The sequence below is a fragment of the Asterias rubens genome, chromosome 6 (assembly GCF_902459465.1).
Source record: "Asterias rubens chromosome 6, eAstRub1.3, whole genome shotgun sequence".
NCBI classification, from domain to species: Eukaryota; Metazoa; Echinodermata; class Asteroidea; order Forcipulatida; family Asteriidae; genus Asterias; species Asterias rubens.
The window spans coordinates 10,846,135-10,871,627 of NC_047067.1; the positions used below are offsets into that span (position 1 = coordinate 10,846,135).

The 25,493-nt window shown below is 38.2% G+C and overlaps 1 long non-coding RNA gene across 1 annotated transcript; it reads right to left on the reverse strand.

The window, feature by feature from the left end:
• Positions 1-2,696: 2,696 nt before the first annotated feature.
• Positions 2,697-25,467, reverse strand: LOC117291212. The gene is made up of 6 exons (XR_004519143.1): positions 24,072-25,467; positions 22,727-22,810; positions 6,232-6,398; positions 4,630-4,738; positions 3,627-3,674; positions 2,697-3,292 (listed from the first exon to the last, which is right to left on the reverse strand). It is a non-coding gene; the product is annotated as an uncharacterized LOC117291212 (long non-coding RNA).
• Positions 25,468-25,493: the final 26 nt, after the last annotated feature.

Sequence of the window (25,493 nt, forward strand, 5' to 3'; positions counted from 1 at the left end):
CCCCCTGACAATGTCGCCCCAAACAATGTCGCCCCCTGGCAAAGTCTCCCCAGAAAATAAGTAAGGATTCTTGCGGTAGTACAATGTGTATTCAATTAATATTGTTATGGAAAGAATATAAAGTAGAGCCTACTGACAATGTCGCCGCCGGCCAATGTCGCCCCCTTACGAAGTCGCCCCCAGAAAATAATTAACTGTTTCTATGGTGGATACTTTGTGGAAATTAAATATTCTTTCGGTAATGGCTTAATTATTGTATTGGAAAGAATATAAGTTAAAGTCTGCTTGAGGAAAAAAGTCAGCAATAATAATAAACTCCATGCACAAAGTTCAAATTTTTGTTAATTATTTTTAATTAATGTCGCTCAATTTAAATTTTAACACCAAACAAATACTTAATCTGTTTTGGTTTTTTTAACAAATAATATTAATAGGCTAAATAGCAATTACTGAATTACAGATGTAACATTTTACAACAAATCGTAGACTAACTGTTTCTATAGTGGATACTTGGTGGAAAGCTTAATAATGGGTTTCTAAGTGCAAAACTAAAATAACAATGAGAATGATTTTTGGACATTATCTCAGAAGTTAATAATAATCACCGTTTAAAAAAGACATCTTTCTAAAGCATAATTCAGGTGAACTGAAACAAAATGTTAGAAAATGAACTTTCCTTTGCAGTTTGTGTAAGAAAATTTCTACTATTTATTATAGGGGAATTTTACTTGTATCTTATCATACCTCTTTTTTAAATATAATGATAGCCCAAACATATTTTTATGGTTCTTAATTTTTATGAAATATTTCTCATTATAAGTATTGCTTTACTTGATTGGCTTCGCCTCGGATTCCATTTCCCCCCTCGGGTGTACAAAACGCCATGGACCCGTCACAGCTTGCAACAACTGTATAATGTACCCAATTCAATTAGAAGGTCAGGCTCAGTACACAAATCAAAATTTGTCTTGGTAAAAATTCATCACATCTCAATTTTCAACAATAATATTATTTATTAAAACCTTTAAGAAACACATTGCTTTTATATTTGGCTCTTTGGACTGTGAAGTGTTTGTGGACATAAATCTAATTGGGAAACATGTTTTAAAATTATCATTCACACTATTTGCCTCAAAACTGCAAAGTTTTCCATTTACTTTGTGAACTAAAATGTCTGCTAATTTGAGGAGTCCAGAATAATCTTCAACAAAATGGCAGACTGTACTGTTAGCTCAAGAAGGGTATAACAAGAAAACCAAACAATTTTAAGGTACATTTATGTGTGGGTCATTTCTTTCAAAAATCGAAAAATCTTTCCAACCATGTAGGCCTATTCTTTCCATAGCAAGAACTTCCTATAGCACAAAACACCAAACCCAAATGCAACATGTCCCTTTAAGCATGTGAGGTAATTCAACATTAAAAAGTCAGGCTCAGTACTTATTATCAAACCTTGTTGAAAATTCATCACATCTCAAATTTCGATCACATTGTCATCAAAACCTTCTCCAAGAGAAACATTGCTGTCAGATTTAACGCTTTGGACTATGACATTATTTGTTACATGTACATGGGCAATTATATCCACACTAATGGGCAAAAAAGTGCGACATGGAAAGGGAATGTTGGATAGTCACAAAATTAAGTTTGTTGTCATGTATTTTGGTCTGTGTACATTCAGAAGCAGATGAGGATTGTGGTTAACAAAAAAAGATGCATGTCTTACAAAGTTATCCCTTTGGTCCATTAGTGTGGAATTGCCCACATGTATGATATGAATATGGGCCCAGTTAAATAAAGCATAAAAGCAAAACAACTTGCTCAGCACAGAAAAGTATTGCTTAACAGAAACAGGTTTCCACCCAAAATAACATAGCAAATAAGTTTGTCAAGAGGTGTTTTCTGCATGCCTAAAAGCTTTATGAAATAGGGCCTTGGTTGGAAACATGTTTTGGAAGTAGTGTATAATTATCAACACTAAAAGGTGCCTCAAATCTGTGTGGTTTTCCTGATACTTTGTGTTTTGTGGAGTCAAAAATTCTTTTTACTTTGTGAACTAAAATAGTCCGCCATTTTTAGGAGTCCATAATTTGCTTCAACAAAATGACAGACTATGTTACTTCAAGAGAGTATAAAAAGAAAACCAAACAATTTCCAGGTACATGTTTATCTGTGTGGATCATTTATTTATTTATTTTAAAACATATTTTCAACCATATCCATTTCACAGCAAGCACTTTCTAAAGCCCAAAACAGTAACACCCAACTCAAAAGCGACGTGTCCCCTTTAAGCATGTGGGATAATTCAACAATAAAAAGTCGTACTCGGTACTTTTTATCAAACCTTGTTGAAAATTCATCACATCTCAAATTTCAACAATTTCAATCACATAGTCATCAAAACCTTCTTCAAGAGACACATTGCTTTTAGATTTGTGTGTAATTATCAACACCAAGGTGCCTCAAAACTGTGTGGTTTTCCTTTTACTTTGTGTTTTGTGGAGTCAAAAATTTCATAATACTTATACTGTGCACTAAAATAGTCTGCCATTTTGAGGAGTCATGAATTTGCTTCAACAAAAATGGCAGGTTGTGTTATAGTTCAGGAGGGTTACAAGAAAATACAAACGATTTCTAGGTATATTTTTGTGGAAAATTATTTTCTAATTTCAATCATATTGTCAGCAATTTCACGTTTTAAGTTTAGCTAGTTTTGAAACTACTAGTTGGTAGACTATTCAAAATTTAATCTCGGAATTTTTTACATGTCAGGGAAGAAGTGATCCTAAAAACTGTGAGGTTTTCCAAATACTTTGTGAACAATGATGGTCTGCCAAAATGGCAGATCATGTTAGTTCAAGACGGCCAAGGAAAACCAAACAATTTCCAGGTGTATTTGTGTGGATCATTATTTTCTAAACTTAAAACATCTTTGGATGACAGTAATTTAAGAGCGGCATATAGGGTAGAGACATGGGCCTTCAGTGATACATGTAGATGTTCATCCATAACTGCACAGAGATTTCTGGCTTTCGTTGAGTGGTTTCACATCAACAACCGTGATGGAAATGACTGGAAGTGGCTGTTGTGAAAATCTTGATGTAAAATGAAGAACCAATGCTTTGCAGCATTAAGCATCATCGTGTTTGCAGTGGCTCTTTGGTGAATGTCCTTGATGCATGCATTGAGTTTCATTAATACAGTGTTGCAGTCTGGCATAAACATGTGTCCGTGGTCGCCTCATGCTCACATTGTAATGGGGCCGCATTCCTGGAGTCACCCTCCTCATCACCTCGTCGTGTGCCCGGCAAAAGGGCGTAAGGCCTTACGCCCTTTTGCCGGGAACATAAAGTAGTTCGTCCCAGTAACAAAAGGACGTAAGCAACAAAATGGCTCCTGACATGAAAAATATGTCATTTTTGTTTGTTCTTTTGCTAGAATTACCCTGAAGACATGTTTCCCCATTCCCCATGCAGAATTTAACCTTTCTAGAATGACTTTTGCATGGCAACAAATTTACCAAACTTTCCCGCTCATAATTCTTGAAACACAAATTTTAACATAAATTGCTTACGTCCTTCTGCCGGGAACTTTCCCTTACGTCCTTTTGCCGGGCACACGACGACCTGTTCTCTTTCAATCTCTCCCAATGTGGAGAAGATGTTATCAAAGTACTGCAAGATAATAAAAAAATCAAAGAAAAACAAATAACTAGTAGAAATAATTATTGGTTACCTCACCTCTGTAGGTAATCAAGACTTTCCACCCCCTCAGCTTTATTATGGAAACATAATGAACTTACTTCTGTTTTGTGTTTTAAAAAAAAGGTATGAGTTCACTCTTAATCGTAAAACCTTGGCCAAGGCTAAGGATGATAATCTAATACTAATAATTTACCATTCGGACAACCTCTCATTGAGCCAAATACATTGATGGCAACCTGCTCCATCATTTGTAAATTAAGGACAAAAGGTCTGGAATCAGGAATTACACAATATCCCCCAGAAAGGGAGATTAAAGTACCCTACATATATTTTCATGAGGGATTCAAAGCATAGCACGGTATAGGTGCCTGCCTAGCCTGTGCATGCAGCACAATAGATTTCCCGGTTCAAATAATATGGTCAACTGACCATAAAAAAAATGGGCGTTTATAAGTCGGCCAACATAAGCTAGTTTGAATAAGATTTTACTTTTTTTTTTATACACCATCAGACATGGTTAAAATAACAAGAATGTATGGACAAAATTGCACAGTTTTCGCATGGGGCACTTTCGTAATATTTGCAGGATCTACATGCAGATTTGACATGGTTGTTCTGATGCAATTAACTTTGATCAAAGGTTTTATATAAACACCATCAAAATACCTTCCCTATAGCATCTGCACTCAGGCCTGGAATAACATGCTTGCTACGAAGACCATCGGTCTCCATTGTCCCATGTATTGGCCTTGGTGCCTTCAAAAGTTTCCCACTGAAGTGCCCTTTGCAAAATGCAAATGGCCTTGCCCTTCCAACATGAAATTCCAGGCCTGCTCATGAGTCGGTCTACACTGCTGCCCCTTTCAATGTTCGATTTATCTTTTACATAAGGATTTGTTGTGATAATAATTCTGAGCAGTATTACCTGAGCATCCCTTGTCGCTAGGCAACATCTGAGCAGAACACAAACAACTAAAGAGGTTTTCCATCATCTCATTTTCTTATGTGCTTGTCTTGTCATTTCTCTTTTAGACCTGTAAAGAAAAAAAATTTGGGTTGAAAAACAAAATTGAGTAGAGTGGGACTCGAACTAACCACCTCCAGATTAATGTGTAGACATTTCTACCAACTGTGTCATATATGATTTCTGGCTACACGACAGTTTAAAACGATGTATGTACAAAAAAGGGACACCGACATAGGTCTAGATAGCTCAGTTGGTATAGAGAACACGTTGCCTTGGATCGGACGAGTGGGTCTATAAAAAGCGTTTGTAACCATTTGTTATAAAATGCATATTGTTGGAAAGATGTTTTAAAAGTAGAATACAATGATCCACACATATTTGCGTCGAAGTTGCATGGTTTCCTTTTACTTTGTGAACTTACACGGTCAGCCATTTATGGGAGTCCAAAATTTGACTCCCATAAATGGCCGATGGTGTTTGTCGACGAGGTATGAAGAAAACTACGAAATTTCGAGGCAACTTTGTGTGGATCATTATATTCTACTTTTAAAACATCTTTCTGATCAATGCATTTTATAACAAACGGTTACAACACTTTTCAAAAACCAGCTCGACCGATCCAAGGCAACGTGCTCCTTTAATCCATTTATTAAAAACATTTATGTTTAAAGTACATGGGTGTCAAATTGCCTGTGTTTCGATGCAAAACATTTCAAATGAATCATGCTTTTATATGATGACCTAAAACTGTATGCAATTAGCATTCCGCAAGATCGAAAAACATTGAGAGGGGACCAGTAGCTCTATCTTGATGCATCTTTTTACAGTACGCTCTGTATAGTCTTCACCATAAGATGGATCAATCACAGGATTAAATTAAATATGCAATATATGATATTTTAAAGTTACACTTCAAGGGGTGTGTTTTGGCGACAGTAACCAATACAAATTTTGATTATTGGCCTGTGATTAACCGTTGGCTAATTCAACCAAAAAAATTATTGGTTACAACCGCCAAAACGCACCGCTGGGGTTATGATCGCACAAGGCATTCTGATAAAGAAAAACAGTGAAATCATTCAATTTGTGACAATGAAACACCCTGAATATATTCATGCAAACCTACAGACATTATTGGTTGGCACACACCATAAAGTTGGGCACTAGGCAGTCGCAGAAATGTGGCCATAACATGCCACAACAAAATCATTAAAATGAAAACTGTTTTAATTCTGGACGCAAATCTCAAATACAGGAGTTCAGTAAAACTTTTTTGTTAGCGGTACTGGGCCCAATTTCATGGCTCTACTTACTGCAGAATTCTGTGCTAACGATCACGATTCTCTGCTTATGAGCAAGCGCAGAGTTTCTGCCCTAGCCTTGTAAGTGTAGAATGCCTAGTAACAGGGAGTACGCACGCGCAGAAGCCAAAATTCACCGCTAACCCGTGAAATACGTGTGTTGATTCTGTCCTTACGGTAAGCAGAGCCATAAAATTGGGCCCTGTCGTAAGCTAATTTATTTAAAGATAGAATAACAACAAACTTGACTGCAACTTACCGTGTGTGTATTGCAGGATGATGGCAAATATTTCACTACAGTAAAGCTTCTATAGCACTTTATGTACTCGTGTCTCTTCAGCAGCCATTTCAGGGGAGGCCTTGCAGGTGGACTGCCTCCCCACACATCTTCCTGCACATCTCAGAGTGTCATCTTCTCAAGGATTCCTACAAGTAAAACAAAAAAAATATTGGGATTGAGCAAAGAAAAAAATGCCCAGTCTGTTTACCTTGAGGTTTATTATTTGATAAGTAAAATAAATAAAGAATACAACACATGATAAAACAACTTATTGACCCAAACGACATGATGTCATAATAATATTTGTAGTAATAACTAGTTCTTATATAGAGCACATTTCACAATAACCCTCTCAAGGCGCTTTACATTATTGCATTGGTCAATTGGCCATAACATTCTTTTAATCTGTCTCAGCTCCCTTGGGGGTATACAACCTGGGCAACCCTATGCTCTAAGGGCTTTTCATACACAGTATCAACCTCTACCCTAGCTGGTACCCACTTATAGTGTCCCGACCGGAATTTGAATACACACTCCGATGACCTAACCACCAGAACTTAAATTTGATGATCAGGAAAATCTTTGTTGCGCCATTTTGAGAGTGTTGTACAATGAATTTCTCCATGATTGTGCAATTAGTGAACATATTAGGTGACACTCAATCCATTAAACAGATTTTTAAATGCCTACCATAAAATTCATATGCAATTTTACTCCCATAATGGCAAATGCTGCAATCAGCAGCCTTAAATGACAATGATGCAGTGGGTCAAATACTTATTTTATTGCAGGGACTCGGATAAGCTATACTGTATAACTTCGTGTGACAAGGGTGTTTTTCTTCCATTATTATCTGGCAACTTCGACCACCAATTGAGCTAAAATTTTCACAGGTTTGTTATTTTGTGCGTATGTTGAGATTCACCAAGTGAGAAGACATGTCTTTGACAATTACCAAAGGTGTCCAGTGTCTTTAAACTAGAAAAAAAAACTACAGTGACAAAGAAAATTATAGCTTGAAATGAAAATGGCTTTAACTACATAAACCCACTACTCAAACCCTTTGTTGTAACCAACAATGTTACGAATAACATCAACAGACACTAAAATTAAATTACAGCAAAAAGTTAAACAAACAACATTACAAAAATCAAGCCCAAAAAGAACTATGTCCTGCCATACAGAAAATATTCGGAACCCCTGAATGTTGCATTAGATATGCAAAATGTCTCAAACTTGTCACATCATCGACTTGACCAAAACTGCCAGAGTATAAGAGAAAGAAAATTGCTATGGTTGATGGCACAACCAAAGAGATAGACATTTCTGTGGTTGTCAGCGCAACCAAATTTAAAGATATAAAAATTTATGTGGTTGTCAGCGCAAACAAAGAGAATGAAATGTCTCTGTTTGACAGAGCACCAATAGAGTGAGACGTTTCTGTGGTTGACAGGGCAACCAAAGGGATAGAAATTTCTGTGGTAGACAGGGCAACCAAAGAGTGAGACATATCTGTCGTTGACGGCACAACCAAAGAAATAGAAATTTCTGAGGTTGACAGCGCAACCCAAGAGAAAGATGTTTCTGTGGTTGACAAAGAGCGATACATTTCTGTGGTTGACAGCACAACCAAAGAGCGATACATTTCTGTGGTTGACAGCACAACCAAAGAGCGATACTTTCTGTGGTTGACAGCACAACCAAAGAGCGATACAGTTCTGTGGTTGACACATGGCAACCAAAGAGCGATACATTTCTTTGGTTGATGACGCAACCAAAGAATTAGACATTCCTATGGTTGACAGGGCAACCAAAGAGCGATACATTTCTTTGGTTGATGACGCAACCAAAGAATTAGACATTCCTATGGTTGACAGGGCAACCAAAGAGCGAGACATTTCTGTGGTTGTCAGCACAGCCAAACAGATAGAAATTTCTGTGGTTGAGGGCGCAACCAAAGAGCGATACATATATATAGACCTTTTCGCAAATACCGGGGCGCGCGCGTAAAGCTTGGAATTAGGTGCATTGTGGTCTTGCTGGTATCCAAATTTGATCCATATCTATCCCACAATGCACCTCATTCAACAGTCTGCGCTTGCGCATTGGTATTTGCGATAAGGTCTATGGTTGACCATGTAGCCAAAGAGTGAGACATTTCTGTGGTTGACGGCACAACCAAAGAGATATAAATTTCTGTGCTGACGGCGCAACCAAAGAGATAGAAGTTTCTGTGGTTGACATGGCAACCAAAGAGCGATACATTTATGTGGTTGACAGGTCAGCCAAAGAGCAATACATTTATGTGGTTGACGGCACAACCAAAGAGATAGACATTTCTGTGGCTGACAGGGCAACCAAAGAGCATTTGACGGCACAACCGAACAGATGAAAATTTCTGTGGTTGATATGGCAAGACAATTCAGTGGTTTACAGGGCAACCAATGAGCGAGACATTTCTGTGGTTGACGGCACAACTTAAGAGATAGAAATTTCTGTGATTGACAGCCCAACCAAAGAGTGACACATTTCTGTGGTTGACAGGGCAACCAAAGAGTGAGACATTTCCGTGGTTGTAAGGGCAACCAAAGAATAAGACATTTCTGTGGTTGACGGCGACAACCAATGAGTGAGACATTTCTGTGGTTGACGATGACAATCAAAAAGTGAGACATTTCTTTGGTTGACGGTGCAACCAAAGATATAGAAATTTCTGTGGTTGACGGCGTGGTGCAACCAAAGTAATTAGAAGTTTCTGTGGTTTATGGGCCAACCAAAAGTTTGGCAATTTTTGTGGTTGACAACCAAAGATATATAAATTTATTTTGTTGACAGTGCAACCAAAGAGTGGGATATTTCTGTGGTTGACAGCACAGCCAAAGAAAGAGATATTTATGTTGTTGACGGCGCATCCAAAGAGTGAGACATTTCTTTACCCTTGTGTGAGTGGCTCTCGACACTAGTTTTGGCGTGGGGCTATTAAGCTGGTTGCTTTAGAAAACGAATCTGTCAGAAGCCCGTATTTGTTGAGAGAAATGGGCTATACTTATGGAAATGTGTGCATTGGGGCTCTGTAATGACCCAGCTACTTTTAAGAGACTTATGGAAAAGGTCATGAGAGGATTGCAGTTGGAAATTCTGCTGACCTATGTAGAGGACTTGAAAGACAGACTGAAAGTGGTTTAGATTGTTGACTTGTTGAGGACTGAGGCTTGTGTGTTCTGTCATGGAGGGATCAGCTTGTTGGCATTGTTTGGTGATCAGGCATGCTTCTTTCATGGGTACATTGGTGAATAGAGAGACTACATCAAAAACTTACAACAATGTCCAATGGGAGACTTTCTGGGACGATAGAGGGCAGCAGACTTACCGGGTAAATCCATTGTTCTCAGAATTATGCGCATGTTCAGAACTACGTAAACAATGGAAATTTACCCGGTATGTCTGCTGCCACCTAGCGTTGGAAAGTCTCCTACTGACTGAGGTGAATGTCCTTAATGATGTTGACGAACCGACTTCGGTTGGTGATGTGATGCTTTGTGAGGGAGATTGAGACTGATGGAGAGATCGGAGCTGGTTAGTGATCTTGTGTTCAATGGTCCGGACAACACTTCATCAGTTCCTACAACACCTGAACAACTTACATCCACTATCAAAGTTACCCTAACCCTAACCCTAATCCTAACCCTAATCCTAATGCTAAACCTTATCCTAACGAAGTCCGAATCCAGATCCTTCAAACCATCAAGAATTCAAAGCTACCAAAACCTAACACACGCAAGCAATAAAATGCTGCCATCTGAGCTATACCTAAAGACCAATCCATCCACACGTCAGCCAACAAGGGAACCGCCACTGTGGTCATGTCCACCTCTGACTACGAACAAGGTGACTGAGATTCTCTTAACAGACACTTAAAGACAACTACCAAGAAACCCTATCCAGGCCATCGAGCACAAGATCACCAACCAGCTCCTTTCTCTCCATTAGTCTCAAGCTGCCTCACAATGCATCACATCACCAACCGAAGTCATTTCGTCACCATCTACCTCAGTCAATCGGACATTGTTGTAAGTTTTGATGTACACGTTGTCTCTCTCTTCACCAACATACCCGAAACAAGCATGCCTCATCACAAAACAACGCTTACATGTTGATCACCCCATGACAGTTGTTCTCATTACTTGCGTATCTTCATCAAGCTTCCGATGGAGGGACCACTCAAATGAGCAAACCGCTGAGGCTGCCATTGGATCTACTCAATTCTCAGAGAAATAGAGAAAGAAATGAAGACTGCTGTGCTTGGATCGTTTAAAGAGTTAAACATAACAAGCCAGGACAGAGTGGCTCAGTATAGAAAGCTCATGAGGACAGACATTTATCACAAGAGAATAGACTAGAGGGTTAGATAAAGGAAGAGAGTAGTATTAGCCAGATCACTTGTAGAGTAGGGAACCAGATGATTCCATAGTGGCTCGAAAAACTATCACCGTGGGTTAATTTCCACTGTGGAACATGAGGCAATTAAAAATAAGGCAAATGAGGCTAGTGAGCCAAAGCAGGGTTTGTCTTTGCATTTACTAGACTTATTTACAAGAAGTACAGACAATGTACAAAACGAATAAGCTGTTCCAGTCAGGACGTGTTTAGTAGAGTTCGAAGACGTGGGGTCAAGATAAAGGTAGGACGGATGTTATGAAACACCACATAACCACTGGAGATGCAAGGCCAGTAAAACAGAGACCAAGATGGGACTCTGACTGCCTTAGGAGAGATACAAAGACAGGTTGTCGGCATAATGAAAAGAGGTGCGATAGAACCCTCGTATAGCCTGTAGACTGCCAATGTTGTACAATGACGTTTCTGTATAGACTACAGAAGGTTAACCTGTCCCCAAGAGTATGAAGGATTCTGGGCCTTGCGTCCTATGACAAAAAGTTCATACAGGGTTTTGCAGAGATAGATAGTCTTTTGCATGCCCTGACAGAGAGGTCAAGACTGTTATAGACTGAGTGAGTTATACCATGGAGCTATAGCTCCATGGTTATACCAGTGTGCATTTGGCAACCCTGCAAGCAGTGTAGCCAGGAACAACTGGCAGAGTAGAGAGGGCAGTAAAAACATAACGTCCGCAGAGCATTTTAGAAAAGAGACACATGAGGAAAAGTTGTTGGTTATGGCAAAGAAAAACAAAACAAGAAATACCCAAGTAGATGATGAGACTAAGTTAGGTTTTATATGCCAAAAAGGAGGGCAAGAACTGCCGAAGTATAAATTTTCTTTCAGTGTTGGCCTACAATGTGCAAGATTCAATGTGCCACCCCACCTACATGTAACGAGCAAACGTTGGATGCATAAACATGGTATCTTTCGATTTACATAAACACTTTCCAGTAAAAATAGTTCAATTGAAGCTGAGCAAACTGCCAATTTACCAGGTAGATTATGTTTGACAAAGTACACAAAATTAGATACAATTAAGCAATGTTGCAGTCGAGTCACCTATGTCAAATCGGAGTCCGAGTCATGAGTCACAAGTCATTTGGGTCGAGTCCAAGTCCCGAGTCACTTGTTTGAGTATGAGTCCGAGTAACGAATCATTTGGGTCAAGTCCGAGTCAGAGTCACGAGTCACTTGTTTAAATAGTTAAATAGTTCAACTTCAACCGGTTCACCAATGTTGGAGCACTTGATTGCAAACCAAATGTCGAAAAAAATATAAATAGGAAATTACAAAATAAAACACATATAATTTAAATAAAGTTCTGTCTGCAATTTAAACTTCATTTCAAGTTTTACGAATACACAACATGAAGGCCCACTCCTTGTCCCAGAATAACTTCTATTGATTTCAAACTATTGATTACTTTTCTAAAAAAAAAAACTTTAAAATAACAATACCGGAACTGATTTATTCATTTCAGAAAGATAGGTACCCAACAAACTGTTATGGTTTAGAGAAAGTAGACCTCTTGAAATAAAAATAAAAAACTGCCAAATAATGGCGTCGTGCACAATGCTTTTACAGAATAATATCTCAGCAAGCCGTACGCGTCCATCTTACCCACAGACCCATAAAATACCCCTGGGTGTACACAAGTGCCATGACCAGATTTGAACCCACATACTGATGATTAACCACCAGAACTTGAATTCGACGCTCTTAACCACGACACCCTTCTTTAATTTTAAATGAAATAAACTATATTGATGAAAGTGTAGATTATTTTTGTAAATCTACACTCAACTGTCAATTCGTTACAAACTAAAGTGAATAGTTCAACTTGATAAATAGCCGTCTTCAAAAATTAAAAGATAACATGATCATTGTCCAACAAAACACAGATGAAAACATGTTATCTTTCGATATACCAAAACACTTTCCATTTAAAATAGTTTAATTGTAAACTGAGCAAACTGGCACTGTACTCAATAATGTTTGAAAAATTACACAAAATTAGATAACAATAAGGAAACATTTACACTGTACACTGTAATCTTGGAATAATTTCCATAACCTGCCACCAATTGTACACTTATTTTTTACCACAAGGAGTATCTCATTTGAGTAAATTCAATCTAAAACATTTGAAAAAGTGGTGGTTGGATATGGACATTATCCTCTATATTTTAAACCTCCCTTATTTTTAAACAAAATTACAGATTGACAAATTTTAACAGAGTATAAACTGTAGCAATAAACAGAACCACAAACAAAAATCTTAAAGGCACTGGACATAATTGGTAAATAATCCAAATAATTGGTACCATAAAAACTGACCTTTCTCCCTGTTGATAGTTAAAAAAAAAGAAAACATTCAGGGAAATTGCTCCAATATTTCCTTGCACTTTTGGTGGCCAATTGAGCCCAAATTTTATCTGTTTGTACAGTTATGCATATTTTGGGATACACCAAGTGAGAATACTAGTCTTTCACAATTACCAAACGGGTCCAGTGCCTTACAATTCACCAGGCCTAAAAAATGTTCTCAAATCAATCTATATTTTGTATTAGCCAGTACAAGTTTGCTCAGTCTGTTCCTTTAATACAATCTAGTTTTTAGTGTTTAGCGCATTTTACAATAACTGTATCAATGCGCTTTACATAAGTGGCCTCGTCATTGGGCCAATACTATTCCTGTAATCCTTCTCAGCTACCCGGGAGTATACAGCCCTAAGCTGCAGTATGGTGCTAGTGGCTTTTCAACCCTTAACCTCACAGGTACCCGTTTATACCCCTGGGCGAACACAAGTGCCATGATCAGATTCGAACCCACATTCCGATGATTAACCACCAGAACTTGAATTCGACGCTCTTTAATTTCAAATGAAATAAACTACCGTATGTATATTGATGAAAGTGTAGATTATTTTTGCGAATCTACACTCAACTGCAAAAAAAAGAGACATGATGTCCAACAAAACACAGCTTAAAGACCTGCTTGAACGAAAATGTAAAGTCGTGAACTTTGCTGAATTCCATTTAAAATGTTTTCAATGAATAAGGAAATCGAGTCATATGATTATAAATAGATTTTGATTGTGTAAAAAAACAATCATTTTGAATACCCTTATCCAGTGCTTTTCTGAGAGATTTGCGAAAAGCCCCGTTACGTAATCACTCTTAAAACGTCATAGTTGGGAGCTCAAATTTGTAAAGCCGCTTTGTTGCAGCGTGGAGGTACAACAAAGCAAACTCCCACAAATGACGTCAGCGGCATTGTCCTTTGGCGCGCGCTCTCAACGGCAGAAGTGTTTTTAGTTTTTCAAGGTTGGGGCCTGATTTTTTAATCGATAATTACGAAAAACTCAGAAGTGTAAACATATCAAAATTACATTAAAATGGTCAACAAGTGCATAATAAACAAGTCTAAATACCATTTCCGTTAAAAACCTTCCGCCCAGGTAGCTGTTTAAAACATGTTATCTTTCAATTACCAAAACACTTTCCAGTTAAAGGCAGTGGACATTATTGGTAATTACTCAAAATAATTATTAGCATAAAACCTTTCGTGGTGATGAGTAATTGGGAGAGGTTGATGGTATAAAACATTGTGAGAAACGGCACCCTCTGAAGTGCCAAAGTTTCCGAGAAAGAATTAATTTTCCACGGATTTGATTTCGAGACCTCAGATTTAGAACTTGAGGTCTCGAAATCAACCATCTAAACGCACCATCTTTGTGTGAAAAGGTTGTTTTTTTCTTTCATTATTATCTCGCAAGTTCGATGACCGATTGAGCTCAAATTTTCACAGAATTGTTATTTTATGCATATGTTGAGATACACCAACTGTGAAGGCTAGTCTTTGATGATTACCAATAGTGTCCACTGCCTTTAAAATAATTTTTAACTGTTAACTGAGCAAACTGGCATTGTACTGGATAGATAATGTTTGACAAAGTACACAAAATTAGATAAAAATAAGGAAGCATACACTGTATACTGATATGGAATAATTTCCATATCCTGCCACCACTTTTTAACTTATCTCATTTGAGTAAATTCAATTTAAAATTATTTCATAATGAATGGAAAAGTGGTGGTAGGATATGGACATTATGTAAAAGCTCCCTTGATTAAACAAAATTTAAACAATATAAACCACAAGGGAAACTGACTGGGTAAATTTGTAAATGATTTTTGGGGTTGAACAAAGAATTGACTAGAGTGGGATTCGAACCAACGACCTCCGGATTAACGTGCCGGCGCTCCACCAACTGAGCTATCTAGCCCTATATTGGCGGTGTCCCTATTTTGTCAATATCTTTGTTCGGGGGTGCCAGTCAGAAGCCATACAACCTTAAGTCGCATCCCCTTAAGGTGATCCCCTAGCTGCCGCTTCCCAGGTTGTATCGTAATTTGGGTGTGATCCCTGGCTACACGGCAGTTAACGGTTGTATGGCTTCTGACTGGCACCCCCGAACAAAGATATTGACAAAATAGGGACACCGCCAATATAGGGCTAGATAGCTCAGTTGGTAGAGCGCCGGCACGTTAATCCGGAGGTCGTTGGTTCGAATCCCACTCTAGTCAATTCTTTGTTCAACCCCCCAAAAAAAATTAAACAAAACAGAGTTTAAACTGTAGCAATAAACATAACTACAAACAAGAACCTTAAAGGCACTGGACACTATTGGTAATTACTCAAAACAATTGTTAGCACAAAAACTGACTTGTTAATGACCAATGGATAGCTGTTGATAGTAAGAAACATTGTGGGGAATGGCTCCATTATTTTCTTATGTATCTTTGATGACCAATTGAGCCCAAAGGATACACTAAGTGAGAATACTGGTATTTGACAATTACCAAATATTTCCAGTGCCGTTAACAATTAGACCCGAAACATTGAAAAAGTCGTCAACTACACTATAAAGACATAATCTGTAAAAGCTATGATAGACAATCCAATCAACAGCAAGATGAATTTACTTTAGAATCACAATGGTAACGATAATGTGAGATGATGGCTGTCTTTTGATGAAGATGCAAAGTTCTCCCGAGTTGAAAGAGACGGAACATGTATTTGAATGTGCTCCAGACTCTGTAGTATCGAGCTTTGCTGATGGTCTCTCTTGGTCCGCATGTGTAGTATCGAGCTTTGCTGATGGCCTTTCTTGGTCCGCATGTTGTTCTCTTAGAAGATCGTACACCAAATGAATGCTGCTAAATGAATATGTTTGCATATCAGTAATCTTATGAATGTACACTTATTATTGAGTAAACCATTTAACTGAAACATAATCAATGACAAAAGTTTAAGTCAGAGAAATCTGTGAATTTTTTTGTTCTCTTCCTAAAGTGTCCAATGGCCTTAAACACTCTGGGCCTCATTGGAAACTTAAAAATGTTCAAATCTACTGACATTTATCTTAATTTACAAAAATGTGTAAGGATAATGTTTTACAATGTCTGTTTCAACCTTGTTTTACACTAACCTCAAACATCATTCCCACTAAACCAGCAGTACTACTAAAATCTTTATACAAGTCCACAAATGGTACTGTCCACTGTGGCATTCTTTGTTGGAATAGTCTGGACAAAATATAACCAATACATGTAAGAGGGTTGAGGAACACAACAGAAAGAGTATTGTAGAACACCAGGCCAGCCGTCGATTTCACCAAACTCTTCCTAACTTAGGATTAATCTCAGGACTTGGGACGGGTTCAATTCCGTATCCAAATACGTAGGACGCATTGAACCCATCATAACTTAGGACGGGTTACTCGTCCTAACTCGAGATAGGATTGATCCTAGCGTTTTGTGAAATCGACTACAGTACCCATACCGCAGTGTGGGGATACGCCTTTCCCGCCAGCAGGAGATCTGTGTGTATATACTCCAACTGACATCAATTAAGTGTTGACCATTCCAAGGTACAGTTGCTCCTAATATATACATGTACACTAAACAAAAGCTAAAACTAAACTGGCAAGGTGTTCCTTGAAAAGAGAAAAGGGGAAGTAGAAGAGGAAATAGAAAAGGAGCGCAGTGAACCTATTCAATACAACATAAGGTGCTTCCATTTGGGACTTTTATGGCTCTCCAGATTTTTGTAATATTAAATAAATAAAATTAATAATAAAACTTTTATAGCGCGCATTTCACAATACCTATCTCAATGTGCTTGCATTGATTTATCGTCCCCCAAAGATGAATTTAGTTTGGTTCATGAAACATGAACTTTTGAATTCTGAAATTTGACCGGAAGTAAAGGTCACATGGGATCATACTTCAGACAAGATTTATAACATACATGTATTAAAAGTGTTTTGATATGCAATTACCTTGTAAGATTATTATAAGTAATTAATAAGGTTCTCATCAAGACATTTTTTATGTCAATATTAAGAAAACTAACTAATTAGTTTAAACTAATTATAAATGTAACTATTATTTCATGACATTAGCTTTACAGTTGGTACAGATACAATGTATTCATCATCTTCATCAGCTCAGCTTTCTTTGACATGATTCTTCCATCTTTCTCTGTTGATTTTCGAACCTGCATCCAGTATCCTCCTTCAATTGGTCAAAAAGGGTCTTCTTAGGGCATCTTTGTCTGCCAGGGATGAGTTTTCAGAGTAGAATATCTCCAGCTTTCAAAGTAGAATATCTTCAGCGAGTTATTCAACAGTTAGTCAATAGACCATATTTCTGGTTTACAATTTCCTTGGGATTGGCACAGGAGAATTTGTCAGAGTAGTCTGCACAGTGTCCTTGGGATTGGCACTAGATAATTTGCGTAAGCACAATGTCCTTAGGATTGGCACTGCAGACATTTTCTGTGTGCACAAAGTCCTACATGTCCTAGGGATTGGCACCAGAGAATTTGTCAGAGCAGTGTGCACACAGTGTCCGTGGGATTGGCACTGGAAAGTTTGCATAGCACAATGTCCTTGGGATTGGCACTGGAGAATTTGCGTAAGCACAGTGTCCTTGGGATTGGCACTGGAGAATTTGCGTAAGCACAGTATCCTTGGGATTGGCACTGGAGAGTTTGCATTAAGCACAATGTCCTTGGGATTGGCACTGGGGAATTTGTCAGAGACGTCCATGCACAATGTCCTTTGTGATTGGCACTGTAGAATGTGCGTTAGCACACAGTGTCCTTGGGATTGGCACTAGAGAATTTGCGTAAGTTGGGATTGGCACTGGATAATTTGCAGGAGTAGTATACAGTATGTCCTTGGGATTGGTACCGGAGGATCTGTCTGAGTAGTATGTACAATGTCCATGGAATTGGCACTGCAGACTTTGTAAGAATAGTATGCACAATGTCCTTGGAATTGGCACTGCAGAATCTGTCAGAGTAGTATGCACATTGCCTTGGGACTGGCACTGCAGAATTTGTCAGAGGATGCACAATGTCCTTGGGATTGGCACTGCAGAATTTGTCAGAGGATGCACAATGTCCTTGGGATTGGCACTGCAGAATTTGTCAGAGTAGTATGCTCTCTTGATCTTGGCATCAGCAATCAGCATCTGTACCCAGTTCTTTTGTTGAAGAAACAGTGATTGCTTACAACCTTGCAACATCAATGACCCACCTGTCCACACAAGGGATGGCACAACTCTCCAGGCGAGTCAAACTTCAAACACCTTGAAAACGACATGCACATATGCAGACAACCAATGTAGTACGAAAACAGAGAAGACAGAGACATTTGCAGTAGAGCAACAGCAAAAGCTGCCACATCGCGCTGCACCGAACACTAGGCTTAAGACCGGAACTGGTATGTGATCTTTCATTTAATATCTGGAATGGGGTTTCTTTGGTAGGTATCTGCAGGTGTCAGATGGTGTCTAAGTGAAGGTTAGTGTCTGTAAGGGTCGGTTGTAGGCCTAGTCGTTTGTGTCGGTAAGTGTGGTCATGAGTGAGGGGTTAGGGTTACATTAAGGGTTAGGGTGATAGAACTCCCGGGTAGAACTAGGGTTAGGGTTAGGATGAGGGTTAGGATGAGGGTTAGAGTTTTGTTAGGGACAGACACCTACAAGAAACCCCATTCAGGATATTGAATGCAAGATCACATAGCAGCTCCATTTGTTTCAAGCCATTAGCACACCAATTAAGCGTAATTTTAATTTGCACTCTAGAGCTCTCTGAATCCCCTGCCCTCGTTTCCTCAGACAACCCAAGATACACAATCTTGATGCTCCCCTCCTGTCCAGGGGTTCACCAACCTACAACATGGCCAGACATCTCACAAAGATCCACCACCCAATTGGCCTCACACAGCACCATATCACCAACACAAGTTCAACATTCATGTCAGTTTTGTCAAGACAACACTTGATCATCAGTTCCTCCAACACCTGAACAACCAGCATGCACTCATCAAAATGACCATGGAACTAAAGGAGAACAATACAATCATCTTCCATGATGTTTAAGTCACCAGAAATGCAGATACATGTAGCACCCTCGCCCACACTGTACCCTGGAAGCGCGCACGCAATAAGCATTATCCACACAGGTCTTCATTCCATTATCCACTCTTGGAGTCCACCATCCAAAACAATTTGGTACACTGTAAGCCCATAGCAGTTAACTAGGTATATGGGTACCCGGAAACAGTCGTTCAGTTCCAGTTTATCGATTCCATACCGGAAACATCCAGTGAGCAGCATCTCCCACAGAAATTTCACATTTAGTTAGGTATCCAGAGATGAAAATTATTCAGTTACATCGTTAGTGACGTCACATATGTACCTTTAAAGATTATCACTTAGGCTGTGTACCCATCCAGTGTAGGATATGTCCCTCCTCATGTAAATACCATTCATTTCTATTACTTGCAGTTCTGGTTCATGTTGCTCCTGCATGATGTCATCTCTCTGTGATGATCTACTTGTACCTCTTTTCCCTTTCCCTGTCCTTGGTTGCCAATCCATGATTCTTGTTGTCCATATATTGTTAGTTCTAAGGGTAAAGTATCCATCCCATCTCCATATAAGCTTTTTCATATTTTCCTGTTCTCTCTTGTTTCTGTGCATTTAATCCTGTCTCTATATTAAGAAATGCAGCACTAGTCTCTCAATTGCTGGTGTGCAGAGTTTATGTTCTATCAGTTTTGTTGTTGTCTGTCCATGTTTCTGCTCCATAAGTTATTGTTGATAGCCCACACTGATCCTATTATTTTTCTCCTCGCTAACATGTATGTACATGTATGTTCATATTACAAAATATTCCTGTGTCGTCCAAAGGAGCTCCATCCTGTCTTATTCCTGGTTGATGCTTCATCTTTTGTGATGTCGTTCAGTTTTACTGTTTGGTACAGTATTTATATTCATTGACCCTGGCGATCTCTTGGTCCTCCACCATTATTGAGTCATCTGTATTGAAGTTGGTCATGTACTTTTCCTTGTGCATCTTCAAATCATTGTCTTTAATTTTGTTGTTTACTTCTTTTGTCCCCATGTCTAGGTCAATTTAAATCCTACATTATGTACTGCAACACATTAAATAAAAGTTTTATATAAATAAAAACAACATAACACATAAACCACACAATGAATTTGTACAATCTATAAATCATCGCATGGGCTTTGCATACTTTTAAACAAAAGCTACACAGAGTGTGACCCCATTTGACCTTTACTTCCAGTTAAGCTTCCAGTTAAGTTTTAAACTATTATCTATTTCGAGGAAAGCGCTGTGGCTGGCTGTTCGGCTCCTTTGATCAACAGGTTCAAAGAAAGAAAGAAAGATAGATAGATAGATCAATAGATTAATTACAGCTGAATTGTAACTACATTGTATGACACATTCATTTAAAGTTACTAGATACATAAATCACAAGCAAAAATGGGAATAATGTATACTTTTAATAATTATTTACACTACTTGTTTGGAAGCAGATTGATATCAAATATACATGTAGAAAAATCAGACATACACTTTATTGTTCTAGCTACGCACTTAGAGAGGCTTGGTTGCATTATTATGCACTTTACAAATGTCTTTATTGCTATGTAAAATTGGGGACGTAGTGCTTTCTGCCCTACCGGCCAGGTTTCAGACTGATGATACCCAAGCCTACATCCATATGGAGTTTAAAAGGGGTTAACCCTGTTTCAGCCCTAGGAGTAGGTGGCAACGACCTCTGGACAAAAATAATTGTAGCTCACACCTTGAAGTGGCCTTCAGGCCTCGTGTGTCTGGCAACTTGCATAATCCTTTTTTTTAACTTTATCAATCATGAGAACAAATTAAATTACTATGATTTGAGTGACGGCTCAAGTACCAATGAAAAACAAATTTTCAAACAGACATTTTTGTGTTGTGTGATATCGGTTCCAACTCATAAGAAATACAATTTGTAGAAGGCATTTCATGTAATTGGTGGTTTAAGGGCCACTGAGAGAAATGACATGTTGTTTTAGGTTTCTCTATTTTTTCCCTATTTTATGTACTTAAAGGCACTGAACACGTTTGGTAATTGTCAAAGACCAGTATCTCACTTGGTGTATCCCAACATACACAAAGTAACAATTCTGTGAAAATATTGGCTCATTTGATCAATTGGGCTTCAACTGAAAAAGGCTTCAGGCCTAATAAAGTATTTCTCTGTCTCCCACAGCCAGTATCTCCATTTGGTACACATGTTGTGTTTGTGCTGATAGTTAAGATGATGATTTTTCCTGCACAAAGACTACCTATCTCTGAAAGAGGGGGAGAGCACAAAAGTGGTAACATAACATGAATTTCAGGAAAAGTCAATCATACTTTTCCTGAAAAGTCAACAACAATTGTTTATGGAATGTACGAGCTGAAGGCAAGTACTTTTGTAGTTAAATGATTCTACAATTCAGAGTCTATTCTCTGACTAAATCAATTTCCACAAAAGCCATTGTATGAAGTCAATTAAATGATTTGGATATATCAATAAAGTGTAGATTTCTTAAGACCTCAATGATTTGTTGATACTATTTTATATGTAGTATTGCATGGTCCATTCGAAAAACATAATGTGGTTATACATAAACAATAAAAAACTAGATATACTGTTTGTAGAAACAAACACTAGGTGTTCGGCTATTGTTGGGTCAGTGTTTGAATCAATGAAAAAAAGTGTTGTTGATAGCTCGTCAAATTGCAAAGAAATCAAAACCAAACAGTTTTCTCGATGTGTAATAATTTTATGGTAAAGCATCAAAAAGTGTACATTTCAACCTAAAAGCCTTTAAATAATGCCCTTTCAAAGCCGGTTTAAAAAGGTCAAAAGGTCAAGAGAAGGTCACCAACCTACCCATTTTTGTGAAGTACATGAGGCCCTTTCATATGATATATAGATTGTCAAAATAGCTTATGTGGTCGAGGAAATGTGAACTGATGAATAATGACGACTGGAGAAGAGACTAACTAACCGGAAGAGAAATGTTTGTTGAAAACGCCTTGAAAACAGACTACGTACGTAAAGCCCTTTCATATGATGTAGATTGTCAAAATAGCTTTTGTGGTTGAGGGCATAGGAACTTATGCATAATGACGACTGGAGAAGAGACTAACTAACCGGAAGGGAAATGTTTGTTGAAAACGCCTTGAAAACAGACTACGTACTTAAAGCCCTTTCATATGATGTATAGATTGTCAAAATAGCTTTTGTGGTTGGAGCCTTATGCATAATGACGACTGAAGAAGAGACTAACTAACCGGAAAAGAAATGTTAGTTGAAAACGCCTTGAAAATAGACTAAAAACGAAGCTATTTATAGGAGAATAACCCGAACACCTAAAAATAGGCCATTCATCTTGAGTGGACTTACAAGTTGATGCTGCACGAGTTCTGCAGAACCGTTTACAAACCCTGATTGTCATATCATAGGAATTTGTCATTTTACATCAATCATTACTGGAATTTACTGAAGCAACAGTTAGCACTGTGATTGTTTACTAAAGAGTATAGATTTACAGAATTAAGAGTTCATTGTTACAATTGGATCCATTTCTGGATGGGATCTACACTGACCTGATTCCAATCTTCTTCTTGCAAGCTTGATGTGCAGATCCGATCTTGAGTCTTGAAACATCTTGAATGCATCTTCAAATACATCTACAAATAAAGTATAAGAACTTCACTTAATAAGAACTAGATGTGATTCATATCATTTTCTGTAATGAACCATTAGAGAGCCAGTAGGCCCTATATATCAACTACAAAAGTAGATGTTATAATGAAGTTTAACGGTGCACATTGTCACGATTGTCACGAGTGTAAGAATGGGAGTTCAAACAATTCGTACTACACTTTGACGGCTGTATGGTACGCACGATATCCAACTGTAAGACAAGTCAATTTTTTTAAACAGACTAGGCATGCTGAGCGATATCGATAATGTGCATAATCTAGTAGTGTTGCAATACTCAACTATCACGAAAACCCCCTCCATTGGCTCCGCGCCACAGAGATCACCGATCACCACTCAGAACACCCTCTATGAGTGGAATAATCCCAACCCAAATAATTGATGACCCGCTGAGCCGCAACAGAGTTGGACTTAACCATTCTGTGCGTGAACGACATGCATCCTTAAAAAAAATGGAAAAACCCAATTCGTGTATGAAAAACCTAATGCGAGATTTATAGACGAAACTCAATAAACGCCAGATGTGAGATGGCAGATATATACAACCATTGAGCAGACAATGTTTTTGCTAGAGATACACCAAGACTAACAGCACATTCGAGTGAATGTGCTCTTCAGGCCAATGTGCCCGCTACGGTTAGTGACACAAATGGGGGAAAGGATATCCGCATAAAAACGTATTTCTATTCAAAAAAACGATTTCACCTCCTGGCTTGGAGTAGATAGACATAGGGCCAAGGAAGAAGCAGTACTAATTATTTATTCAGATCATCATCATCATCATCTCATCTTCCTATACTGTGCAGAAACCTCCTCTGGAGTATACTCGCACATTGGTTGAGGTGCAAACTAGCAGGTGCAGACATAAACTCAAGGCATAAAAGATACGCATACTGTGCAAGTAAAAGCATTTTAAGCATTTTGTGTGGGGGGATGGATATTTAATTGAAGGTGACACCATATAGTCTGGTAATGAAGACATAAGCAGGAACATGAGAATCAATAATATTCATAATTTTGTATGATTTAAATAGAGGATAACTTTCCGTATGGCTCCACCACTTTTTCACTCATTTTTACAAAAGGGATATATCAATCAGGTAAATTAGATACTATATTATTTTATTTCGAATGAAAAAGTGGTGGCGCCATACGGAAACTTTTCCTAAATAGATTTGGAATATGGGATTTTAATTTTGAGCATCGTATTACTTAGCTCCCACTTACTCTTCCTGTGTCTTGGCTCTTTACTGAATACCATGCGGTAAGGCAGGTCCTGTAAACTACTGTAGCACCACCACAGTGAGTGGCACACAGTGAACAGAATACGCATTCATTACAGTGTGTTTTGGGCACGGAAATCGTCAGAAGGAAATTGAGCGGATTTTGTACATGTATTTTAGGTGCTAAATAACCAAAGATTACCATGCACGAATTGCCAGCAGTTTACGGAAATGCATTTCGACAGGAGAAAATTAAAACAAAAAAGATTTACCTTTCCTTGGTGAAATTAAGAACTACGCATCGAGTCATATCCTCTTATTAGTTGTAAAATGGCGCTGCTCAACTCGCGCATGCGCACTGCTAAATCCTAGATAGCGGCGCGGTGTGGTGGCGGGGTGTCACCGCTTTTGTTGACGTCAAAATGTTTAGGTTCCTTATCCAATGGCATTGCCGTATTTCGGAAAAATGAATATTGATCACATTAGTCTTTTAACCAGTGGTTTATTTAGGTTTGCTCACTTTCCTTGGATATTATTTTTAAAATTCTGAAAAAGATTTCAACTTTTTCATTGCAGTCTGTGGTTTCCCAAAATAACCGATAATCACCACGTATGTTTTTTTTACTATATTCAAAGGGCACAAAGATTGTTTTCATTTTTAAAATCGTACAACGTTTCGGTAAAAAATCATAAATCTTCGTCAGCTATATCGTGAATTCATAGAGCAAGGACAAGTCCTTGCTCTATGGTTACTTTGAGTTGTTATAATCTTATCCTGTTGCCATAGCGTGGTAAATTCTGAAGAAGAAACCCGTTGATTTCTTGAACAACAAAAAAAACGCCCTGTAAAGCGGCCCCACAAAAGAAAAGTATAAGCAGCTGAGCGGCGGGCGGCGAATAACCTAAACAAATACTAAATAAACGTTGGACCTGTCTTTGACAAATATTATAGGCTTAATAGCAATTAATTAATTACAGGTGTAACATTTGAGTCAAGTGAGACATTCACTGATTCAGGGAGGAACAAATAATGAATCCACAACAAACAGTGACGGCTGACAACGAGCATGCGCGAGACGATATAAATATAATAGGCTAAATAGCAATATTACAGAATTACAGTTAAAGCGTAAGACTACCTGTTTCTAATAGAGGATACAATGGTGGAAAGCTAAATGTTTTATAAGGGTTTCAAAAGTTCAGAACTAGACATTTCGATGATGTGTTGTAAACAAAATTGTCTGCACATTGCTTCATACAGAATTTTTCTGAAAATGTTTTAATTATATTTGTTTACCACCATGTTTACCATAAGTATTGTAGCCTAAATTATTTTCTGGGGGCGACTTTGCTAGGGGGCGACATTGTTTGGGGCGCATTGTCAGGGGGGCGACTTTGTAACAACCCGGGGCGAGCCAGTTAGGGG